At 41.5% G+C, this 10,961-nt stretch overlaps 1 non-coding gene across 1 annotated transcript; it reads right to left on the minus strand.

Moving 5' to 3' along the window:
* Positions 1-3,597: 3,597 nt before the first annotated feature.
* LOC138360203 (5S ribosomal RNA) lies at positions 3,598-3,716 on the minus strand. Its single transcript, XR_011226237.1, has one exon. It is a non-coding gene; the product is annotated as a 5S ribosomal RNA (ribosomal RNA).
* Between the last annotated feature and the right edge of the window lie 7,245 nt (positions 3,717-10,961).

Genomic DNA, 10,961 nt, shown 5'->3' on the forward strand with positions numbered 1-10,961 from the left:
TAGCGGAAGGAAGATCCACTGCGATATGGTATGAACAAGCCACTGGTTACTCCTCTTTCAAGCCTGACAAAAAGATATCCAGAGACATTGCAGTAGCCATACACAGACTCAGACTTGGTTACAAGTGCTGCTGGGAGGTAATGAACCCAATAGTTAAAGAGTGTCATATCTGTGAAACTGAGGCAGAGGCGCCACTATTGCACTACTTACTGGAATGTGAAGCTACTGAACCCCTGCGCATCAAACTCAACATTAATCTAACGACAGCAGCTGCATTAGATGCACATTCCACCGCGACTACAATGATTAGAAAAGCTGTTGAGGAATGGGACTCATTAGTGAGCATTCTGCATCTACATCCGCCACCAAGATAATGTTAATAAAAAAAGATTAAAACCAGTGCAATAAAACAGAAACGACAAAAATAAGCAGGGAAAAAGGAGAAGTCCTCTCCTCCATTTTAAACTTAGACCTAAATATCACAGGAAAAAGGTTATCATGTATATCACCAAACTCAATTACGGGCTCACCATAGCCCGTGCTATATGGACACTCCGTCCTGAATAGCTAAATCTTTAACAACATAACAACATCAACTTAGTGTATAAGGGTACACCTTACCTTAGTGTATAAGGATGCACCTTACCCTTAGTGTATAAGGGTACACCTTACCTTAGTGTATAAGGGTACACCTTACCTTAGTGTATAACGGTACACCTTATCTTAGTGTATAAGGGTACACCTTATCTTAGTGTATAAGGGTACACCTTATCTTAGTGTATAAGGGTACACCTTATCTTAGTGTATAAGGGTACACCTTACCTTAGTGTATAAGGATGCACCTTACCCTTAGTGTATAAGGGTACACCTTACCTTAGTGTATAACGGTACACCTTATCTTAGTGTATAAGGGTACACCTTATCTTAGTGTATAAGGGTACACCTTATCTTAGTGTATAAGGGTACACCTTATCTTAGTGTATAAGGGTACACCTTACCCTTAGTGTATACAAAATGGAGACGAACCGATAAAAGTGCGCCAAAACCCTGAAGGCGCCAGCAGGCTGGCGATTGGCGGGCTGTGGTCACGTAACGAGATTAACCAATGAGACCCCGCCCTTGGGAGACTGTGATGTCACCGGGAGGCTGGGCTGGGGGCTTGTAGACTGCTGGGCTCTCAGAGATTCTCAGACGGCACTTGGTTGAGAACGGACTTGTGCTGGTTGTGCTCTCGAGTTCTTAGGTCCAGGAGCCTCATCCAGTGGAATATCCCAGCCTGACATATTGGCAGTGACTACGGAAGACTAACACACTTCAGGGAAGTGCGAGGAAGCCGAGTTCCAGCGGTGTGAGGGCGCCGAGGACTGTGAGTTGATAGTGTTGGAGAGACATCTCCGGCCAACACATCACAAGGCGCAGTGTGGTCACAATGCGACCCAAGATGTTGGAGGAGTTGAGAGCGGCGACGACAGGAGTAGCAAGTGGCTTCCCCCCAGCGGAACTCCGAGGTACTCAGAGCTGTGCTCAGATCACGTCCACTGGAAACTCAGAAAGGAGAAGTCGCAACCTGCTGATAACCTGAGAACAAATACTCTATGAGTATTTGGTCTCAGTGAAGGAGGGATCGAGGGAGACAACGTGAGCAGGGACAACTGGGCAAGCCAAGCCAGTGATCAGGAACTGCATATTTGGGAGTGAGCACGAAGACGACTCGTATCTTCACGACGCCTAGGGACCTGTAACTCGACCGGAACGCTGAGGAATGATGTGAGGGACTGAGGACCATCGGAGTCCAGGCGTCTGAGGGCAGGATATGTTACAGGTAGATCATTATTCCCTCCCATTGTCCCTTGATAATTAGGCAAGATAGGCATAGAAATATATAGGTTGTTACTAGAATGTATATTGATTCTTAGGAGTAGATTAGGCTGTAGGGCAGCTTGTATATGTCATCTTCTACCTGGTGAAGACAGCGAGTGGCGGAGCCGAGAGGATTATGGGTCTTCGCTGACGGAGCCGGCCCCCATAAGGGCAAATATCCCCTTAAATTCGTTCAGCTGACTCAGGTTGCCGGAGGCCACCAAAGAAGCGCCACTGTCACCTGATTTATATATTATTACATGTATACTTCTATCATGTTTATGTAGTTTTCTCTTCAGTAAACTTTATTTACTTTTATTATCGCTTTTATATGACTCCTCACTGAACATTGTGAACAAGTGATAGAAGTGCACCACACTAGTACTGATATTAAACAGAAAAGTGACACTAGGAGGCAACACTGTATCAAATTTGAAATGAAAGCGTTGCCGGGACGCAGAGAAGATTACCCAGCTGGCGACCGAAATAATAGTTGAGAACTGAGGTAACGACCGGAGGTCCGGCAAAACTTTGCACGTGTAGGTGGGCAAGCCCGGTGGGGGTTATCTTGAGATGATTTCAGGGCTTTAGTGTCCCCGCGGCCCGGTCCTCGACCAGGCCTCCACCCCCAGGAAGCAGCCTGTGACAGCTAACTAACACCCAGGTACCTATTTTACTGTTAGGTAACAGGGGCATAGGGTGAAAGAAACTCTGCCCATTGTTTCTCACCGGCGCCTGGGATCGAACCCAGGACCACGGGATCACAGGTCCAGTGTGCTGTCCGCTCGGCCGACCGGCTCACTGTTACGAATCTCACTAGGATTCTGCCATTACTCTTGATTCTCATATTACTTTATTGTCTTGTTCTTTAATATAGCATCTAGTTGTATGATATAAAATTTTGTATGTTATATATATATATATATATATATATATATATATATATATATATATATATATATATATATATATATATATATATATATATATATATATATATATATTATAGCATGCAGTAGTGTGCCTGAGTTACATTATATTGTGTGAGGCTTTTGGTGTTAATTTCTCATGTAGTTTCTCCGTGTGGGCGGTTGACCATATTTGGATATGGCCAGTGTGGGAACATTGTTGTCAATCGAGTGTTTATAGTTTTCCATTTGAGTTATGCCCATATTTGGTTTCTGTATTATTGTATGGAATGTTGTACCAGTGTTTACTACTCTTTAGTTTAACAATGTTTTGAATATTAGTGCTGCGTTTTATTATTAGATTTTCCACCATGTTGTGTGGACGTTTAGTTGATTTTTTGGTAGACGCTTGGCCTGCGGTCCAAGGCGTGGGGCAGAAGCGTGGCGGCTGCTGTCGTGAGGAGTCATGTTTTAAGTTAAGTCATTGGTCACTGTTATTTTAGCCCATATAAATGTTAATTATCTGGTTAGATGATATTGTATTTATCTCTCTAATTAATCCATGTCTTAGTGATAGTGCTCATGTCTCAATAAGGAGGTTATTCTATGATTTGCATGCTGAAGAATATTTCTGGTTATTATTTATACATTTAAGTGTTATTCAGATTGTCCCCCTTAGCATAAATATATTGTTCTCCATTTTATGCAGTGATTTATATTTACCCCTAGACAGTTGTTGGCAAGGCCGATTTATTATCTTTTTATTGCACTGCGGGGAGAAGAACCTTGTTTAGTCTCAAGGGTGGTAACACTCACCCCTTAACATTATTGCCAACAGCATTTGGTGTTCCCAGGCGGTCACTCATCCAAGCACTAACCAAACCCAACGTTGCTTAACTTCGCTGATCGGACGAGAAGCGGTGTTCTCAATGTGGTATGGCCGTTGGCGCTCTCTCTCTCTGGGGTGTTGCACATTGCAGGATCGAGCTCAAGCAGTTTTTTTTTTCTACCACAGATGTGGCCACACGTTTACAATGCTAACCAGCATTGTGTGTTTCACATAGTGTCATTAATGTACATTTACAAAGGTGAAATGTAATTCTGATCAGGTTCCATATATACTTTATACCCATACATATATATACACACACACATATACATACATATATACACACACATGCATTCACATACATTTGTCTAATTTACTCTGACAGGGTGAGATAGCTGATAAAGAAACTAGTGTGCAATTAAGCACATAACCACTGAAGGTGCTTTTACAAGCTCAGGTTATATAGTTACATCATATATATACATTGTATAATTGATATATTACATGGTCAATCTTGGATACAAGTCCAATATATCATCAAGTGTTCCAGTACTCATATAGTAATTATAGAGTTCAGCATACCTTAGCCCAGGAGGGCGAAAGTCAGTCAGTATGGGACATTCTACAATATAATGTTCAAGAGAGTGCATGTTTTCTCTTTCACAAAGTTGACACATTGTGTACTCGACATTTTGTTTTTGAGAGAGCTGCCAGATACGTCTATATCCCAGGCGTATTCTGGGATACGGGATTCTGGCCACTATAACATCACATTGCCGGGTTCTTGTTCTATTAGTCCCATATGTGAATGTCTCCTCACGATATCTATCATAATATTTAATGCTACAACTTTCAGGTCTTTGTGAATTTGTTAGGTCGGTGAGATCTTCACTAGATATTTGTTTAAATATTCTCTTTGTCACTGCTAATGAAACACCCATATCAATTTCTACCACAGGTTTTCTGCAGGCTGTCTTTGCAAGCATATCAACAGTGTCATGCCTTGAGATGCCAACATGTGATGGTATCCATAGGAATTTAACCTCAAATCTGTTTTCTTTAGCAGCTAAAACATTCATTCGAATATCACTGACAATACAAAATCAACTGATAGATCCCAGTTATCCCATGGAGTAATTGGCTCATTAATCATTAGCTGAGTTGGGTACATATTTAATATTTTGATGGAGTTGGCTACCTTGTAGAACCAATATACATAATCAGATTTCGTTCTTCTTCTATAGACCTCAGGTGAGTGCAGCATATTAGAAAGTTTAGCTTGAAACTTCATGTGTTGTCTAGAACTACTCAATGCCTTCACGCCGAAAACTGTGCTAATAGACAAAATTCTCTCACTTATGGTAGGTAATTTTAACTCTGCTCTCATATTAACTATTCTCGTGGACTTTGGAGCCCCAAGGATGAGACGCATAGCTTCATTTTGCAAGGTTTCAAGAGATTTCAGCTCTTTGTCAGTATCAAGCAGTGTGTGCTGGGCTTTCTCCTCTCTCCCCTCAGCAGCAGCCACATGTGCCTCACTGATGGTCTGCAACACACCTGCAGCAGCCACATGTGCCTCACTGATTGTCTGCAACACACCTGCAGCAGTCACATGTGCCTCACTGATGGTCAGCAACACACCTGCAGCAGCCACATGTGCCTCACTGATTGTCTGCAACACACCTGCAGCAGCCACATGTGCCTCACTGATTGTCTGCAACACACCTGCAGCAGCCACATGTGCCTCACTGATGGTCTGCAACACACCTGCAGCAGCCACATGTGCCTCACTGATGGTCTGATGATACCATGATGACACAATGATTGCAATTCAATATTAGTTTTGATTGTTGCACTGCTTACCCCCACCTCTGGAAAGATAACTTTCGTCACTTTTTAAATCAGCTTTTTACAAACTTTGTATTTCCTCATAATTTGTGCATTTATTCCATGTTAAACAGGATGAAACAATGATGATCAGTAGAACTGAGTTCTTTGTCCAGTTGTACATTATTTATAGAATATTAATTAGAAGATAAAATTATGTCCAGGATATTTGAGGTTCACGTTAGATTCTTAACCAATTAACACAGTGCGATTTAAAAGAAATTTGTGAACAAACGCAGGCGATGAGTCACAATAACGTGGCTAAAGTAAGTTGACCAGACCACACACTAGAAGGTGAAGGGACGACGACGTTTCGGCCAGTCCTGGACCATTCTCAAGTCCATTCTCAATTCTGAACTTGAGAATGGTCCAGGACGGACCGAAACGTTGTCGTCCCTTCACCTTCTAGTGTGTGGTCTGGTCAACTTGTGAACAAACTATGTCCATAGGTATTAGATATAGGATCTCCCCAGTATGGTGTAGGCAGATTTACGTCACCAATTAAGACTGATTCGTTCGTGTTACATATATCAGCTATTTGATTATATGTCAATTCATCTTTTCCAAAATAAGCAGCAAGAAGCTTGAAGTAGATCCATATTAGTAATTGATGCTTTTGTTATCACCTAATGCAATAAACATATAATCTATATCTAAGAGATGAGTGTGTAGGTTCGTTATTAGGTTAACATATTTTCCCTAACCAGTTTTCATGTAAATATTACCAATAATGTTACTTTTTTTCACAGACATCGAAGGCTGCTTCAGGAGTAGAACAATTCTTACACAGGCTGCTTGAGGTGTAGAACAATTCTTACACAGGCTACTACAGGTGTAGAACAATTCTGACACAGGCTACTACAGGTGTAGAACAATTCTTACACAGGCTACTACAGGTGTAGAACAATTCTTACACAGGCTACTACAGGTGTAGAACAATTCTTACACAGGCTACTACAGGTGTAGAACAATTCTTAAATTCTTACACAATTCTTTGGTCCAGGCGGGACCAAAAAGCCAAAGCTCAACCCCCGCAAGCACAATTAGGTGAGCACAGGCTACTACAGGTGTAGAACAATTCTTACACAGGCTGCTTCAGGTGTAGAACAACTCTTACACAGGCTGCTTCAGGTGTAGAACAACTCTTACACAGTCTGCTTCAGGTGTAGAGTTCGTTCAAACTATGCCAATGAATCTGGGTAAATAAACGTTACCAAATATTTTCAAAAGTTTCTCCGTCTCATTAATATATAAATATTAATTTATCGTTTAGACTAATGACAATGTTGAACGTAAGGCCTTTTATGAACATGTAGGACGTGCAGGCACTATAAATGATAACTGATTTTCTTTAGAAGTTTTGAATCATTAACTATTACATCCTCAGCAATTTATCGGATACTGTTATCATAGTGGCATCCAGGCAGAAGCTTATATGTTTGACAATTATTACATAAAAAATAATGAAAATAAAGATTCTCAATGGTTTTTGCTCCTGATTGAAAATATAACTATTGTAATGCTTAGAAATAACTAGAATTTAAAATGACTAGATAAACAGCACTCAGTGGCTACAATTAATTGTAACTGGGTATTGAATTACAGTTTGAGTCAGTATTGAATTACAGATGTAGTTTCCTGAGGTATATAAGGTAAGAATCCCAGGACTCCTTCCCTGTTGTTGTCTTCACACAGTACACCCTCAGTGTATGCTCAGTAACTGTACAAGACACATAAATAACAAGAAATATATTAACAACACGAGACAACACTAAAGATAAGAATGACACTACCAAACTTCTAACGACTTTTCTCCTAAGAACACATAAGAACATTCCCTTATTCTATATATCCCACCCTGGCCACACCTCTCAGCCTAGAGTACTGAGTGTTCCCAAGAACACATAAGAACATTCCCTTACTCTCATATCCCACCCTGGCTACACTTCTCAGCCTAGAGTACTGAGTGTTCCCAGGAACACATAAGAACATTCCCTTACTCTCATATCCCACCCTGGCCACACCTCTCAGCCTAGAGTACTGAGTGTTCCCAGGAACACATAAGAACATTCCCTTACTCTCATATATCACCCTGGCCACACCTCTCAGCCTAGAGTACTGAGTGTTCCCAAGAACACATAAGAACATTCCCTTTCTCTGTTATCCCACCCTGGCCACACCTCTCAGCCTAGAGTACTGAGTGTTCCCAAGAACACATAAGAACATTCCCTTACTCTCATATATCACCCTGGCCACACCTCTCAGCCTAGAGTACTGAGTGCTCCCAGGAACACATAAGAACATTCCCTTACTCTCTTATCCCACCCTGGCCACACATAACAAATTGTTATGTCCATAATAATATGTATGATCATTTCAGAAGCATCTTGAGTCGTGATAAATCATACCAGATAACATTATATTTGTTTCACAGGTTGGACAGCTGTTCAGTATGCAGCCTTTAATGGTCACAACGACGTGGTGAAGATCCTCACCCGTGATGGTGCAGATGTCAACGAGGAGAATGAAGTGTATAGGAAATTTGGTAAGAAATCCATGAACTTTATAACATAACAAAGTGGGATATCCGGCGATGCCCAGGTATCCTCCCTTAAACACATCCCCACTCCCATCACCTTTTGTTTCCACCTCTATCCAATTTTCCACCCTCAATTCCAACTTTTCCCATTTTCCCCCACCTCCTCCCTCCTCTACACCCTCTCTTGCACACTCCCTTCCCTACCCTTTATCTTTCCCGGAACCCTTGCCTTCTCTTCCCCTTCACAATCTCCTCCACTTGTTCTCCCCTCTTTTCCTCTACCCTTCTATCTCCAAACTTACCGATTTATTCCTTCTCCTTCCCCATTCTCTGTCTCTCTCTGTCTCTCTCTGTCTCTCTCTCTCTCTCTCTCTCTCTCTCTCTCTCTCTCTGAACATGGAGCATGTGACCAACAAACACATAACAACCCCCCCAAACATTCTTTTACTATTGTTACTTTAGACGTTACTAAAACGTTTGAAAACATTCAGGAAATGTGAACCTTAGGGGAGACATCATAGGGGGTGACTAAAAGGTCACAATAGGAGACTGGCATATTAAAGGTAAGAATGGGTCGACCATGACCGGCCTATGACAGTCAGGTTGGAGGTCAGCATCTGACCTCCAACCTAGAACACACACAAACATTCTCTTTTATAAAAATAGATTTATGTAAATGCTTGAAGAATGCTGAATAAAATTTCTCAACCTAATGTAAATTGTTGTATTACAGTTATCAATTAAATTCAGTTGGATACCAAACGTTGAACTATAAGATAAGTATACTGTTCCAGGGTATTATGTTTTAACTTGCCATTGTCACATTGCAGCCCAGCCTTCCTTTTAGTTAGTACTAATAGTAACGATGAGGACCATAGTACATATTTAACGTAATTAACAATTAGAAGTAGAAACTGTTACTATTATATTTGGACAAACCGGAACCGGTTTTGAATTTATGTTGTAAAGACAACCTAAACCAATCTCACCTAACCTTCTTAGGCCTAATACACGCTATCTGGGGCCCTCATATAGTACATATATGTTCTATACTAGGGCTTGGAATATTTTAGTTTTTAGCTTCGTTTTATAGGACTCAATAAAGTGAATAGTATAAAATTCTACTATCTAATCGCCTTTTACATCAATGTTTTAACTATGTAGCACAGAGTTACAAAAATACTATTTAAACATGTGGATGGGTCGCACATTGGCAGTGACTGTCACCACACGTCCACCAGTAGTGCATGTTATCACACACCAGAGAGAATACGGTCGACATCAGTAACAACTTATCATTTCTAAATCACCTATTCAGAAATCATCTGCTTCTAGTTTCTTAAAAAAATCGTCAGTTTAGGATGAAGCATAGGGCAGCATATATATATATATATATATATATATATATATATATATATATATATATATATATATATATATATATGTCGTACCTAGTAGCCAGAACGCACTTCTCAGCCTACTATGCAAGGCCCAATTTGCCTAATAAGCCAAGTTTTCCTAAACTAATATATTTTCTCTAATTTTTTTCTTATGAAATGATAAAGCTACCCATTTCATTATGTATGAAGTCAATTTTTTGTTATTGGAATTAAAATTAACGTAGATATATGACCAAACCTAACCAACCCTACCTAACCTAACCTAACCTATCTCTATAGGTTAGGTTCGGTTAGGTAGCCGAAAAAGTTAGGTTAGGTTAGGTTAGGTAGGTTAGGTAGTCGAAAAACAAATATTTCATGAAAACTTGGCTTATTAGGCAAATCGGGCCTTGCATAGTAGGCTGAGAAGTGTGTTCTGGCTACTAGGTACGACATATATATATATATATATAACTGAAAACTCACACCCCAGAAGTGACTCGAACCCATACTCCCAGGAGCCACGCAACTGGTATGTACAAGACGCCTTAATCCACTTGACCATCACGACCGGACATAATGAGGTGATAGCCGAGGCTATTTGAACCACCCCACCGCCGGCACTCGGATAGTAATCTTGGGCATAGCATTTTACCAAATCACCTCATTCTTTGGGGCACACGTGAGGAACACAAATGCGAACAAGCCTGAATGGTCCCCAGGACAATATGCAACTGAAAACTCACACCCCAGAAGTGACTCGAACCCATACTCCCAGGAGCCACGCAACTGGTATGTACAAGACGCCTTAATCCACTTGACCATCACGACCGGACATAATGAGGTGATAGCCGAGGCTATTTGAACCACCCCACCGCCGGCACTCGGATAGTAATCTTGGGCATAGCATTTTACCAAATCACCTCATTCTTTGGGGCACACGTGAGGAACACAAATGCGAACAAGCCTGAATGGTCCCCAGGACAATATGCAACTGAAAACTCACACCCCAGAAGTGACTCGAACCCATACTCCCAGGAGCCACGCAACTGGTATGTACAAGACGCCTTAATCCACTTGACCATCACGACCGGACATAATGAGGTGATAGCCGAGGCTATTTGAACCACCCCACCTAAATTACCCCACCCCAAGATTACTATCCGAGTGCCGGCGGTGGGGTGGTTCAAATAGCCTCGGCTATCACCTCATTATGTCCGGTCGTGATGGTCAAGTGGATTAAGGCGTCTTGTACATACCAGTTGCGTGGCTCCTGGGAGTATGGGTTCGAGTCACTTCTGGGGTGTGAGTTTTCAGTTGCATATTGTCCTGGGGACCATTCAGGCTTGTTCGCATTTGTGTTCCTCACGTGTGCCCCAAAGAATGAGGTGATTTGGTAAAATGCTATGCCCAAGATTACTATCCGAGTGCCGGCGGTGGGGTGGTTCAAATAGCCTCGGCTATCACCTCATTATGTCCGGTCGTGATGGTCAAGTGGATTAAGGCGTCTTGTACATACCAGTTGCGTGGCTCCTGGGAGTATGGGTTCGAGTCACTTC

Source organism: Procambarus clarkii, unplaced genomic scaffold (assembly GCF_040958095.1).
Source record: "Procambarus clarkii isolate CNS0578487 unplaced genomic scaffold, FALCON_Pclarkii_2.0 HiC_scaffold_100, whole genome shotgun sequence".
NCBI classification, from domain to species: Eukaryota; Metazoa; Arthropoda; class Malacostraca; order Decapoda; family Cambaridae; genus Procambarus; species Procambarus clarkii.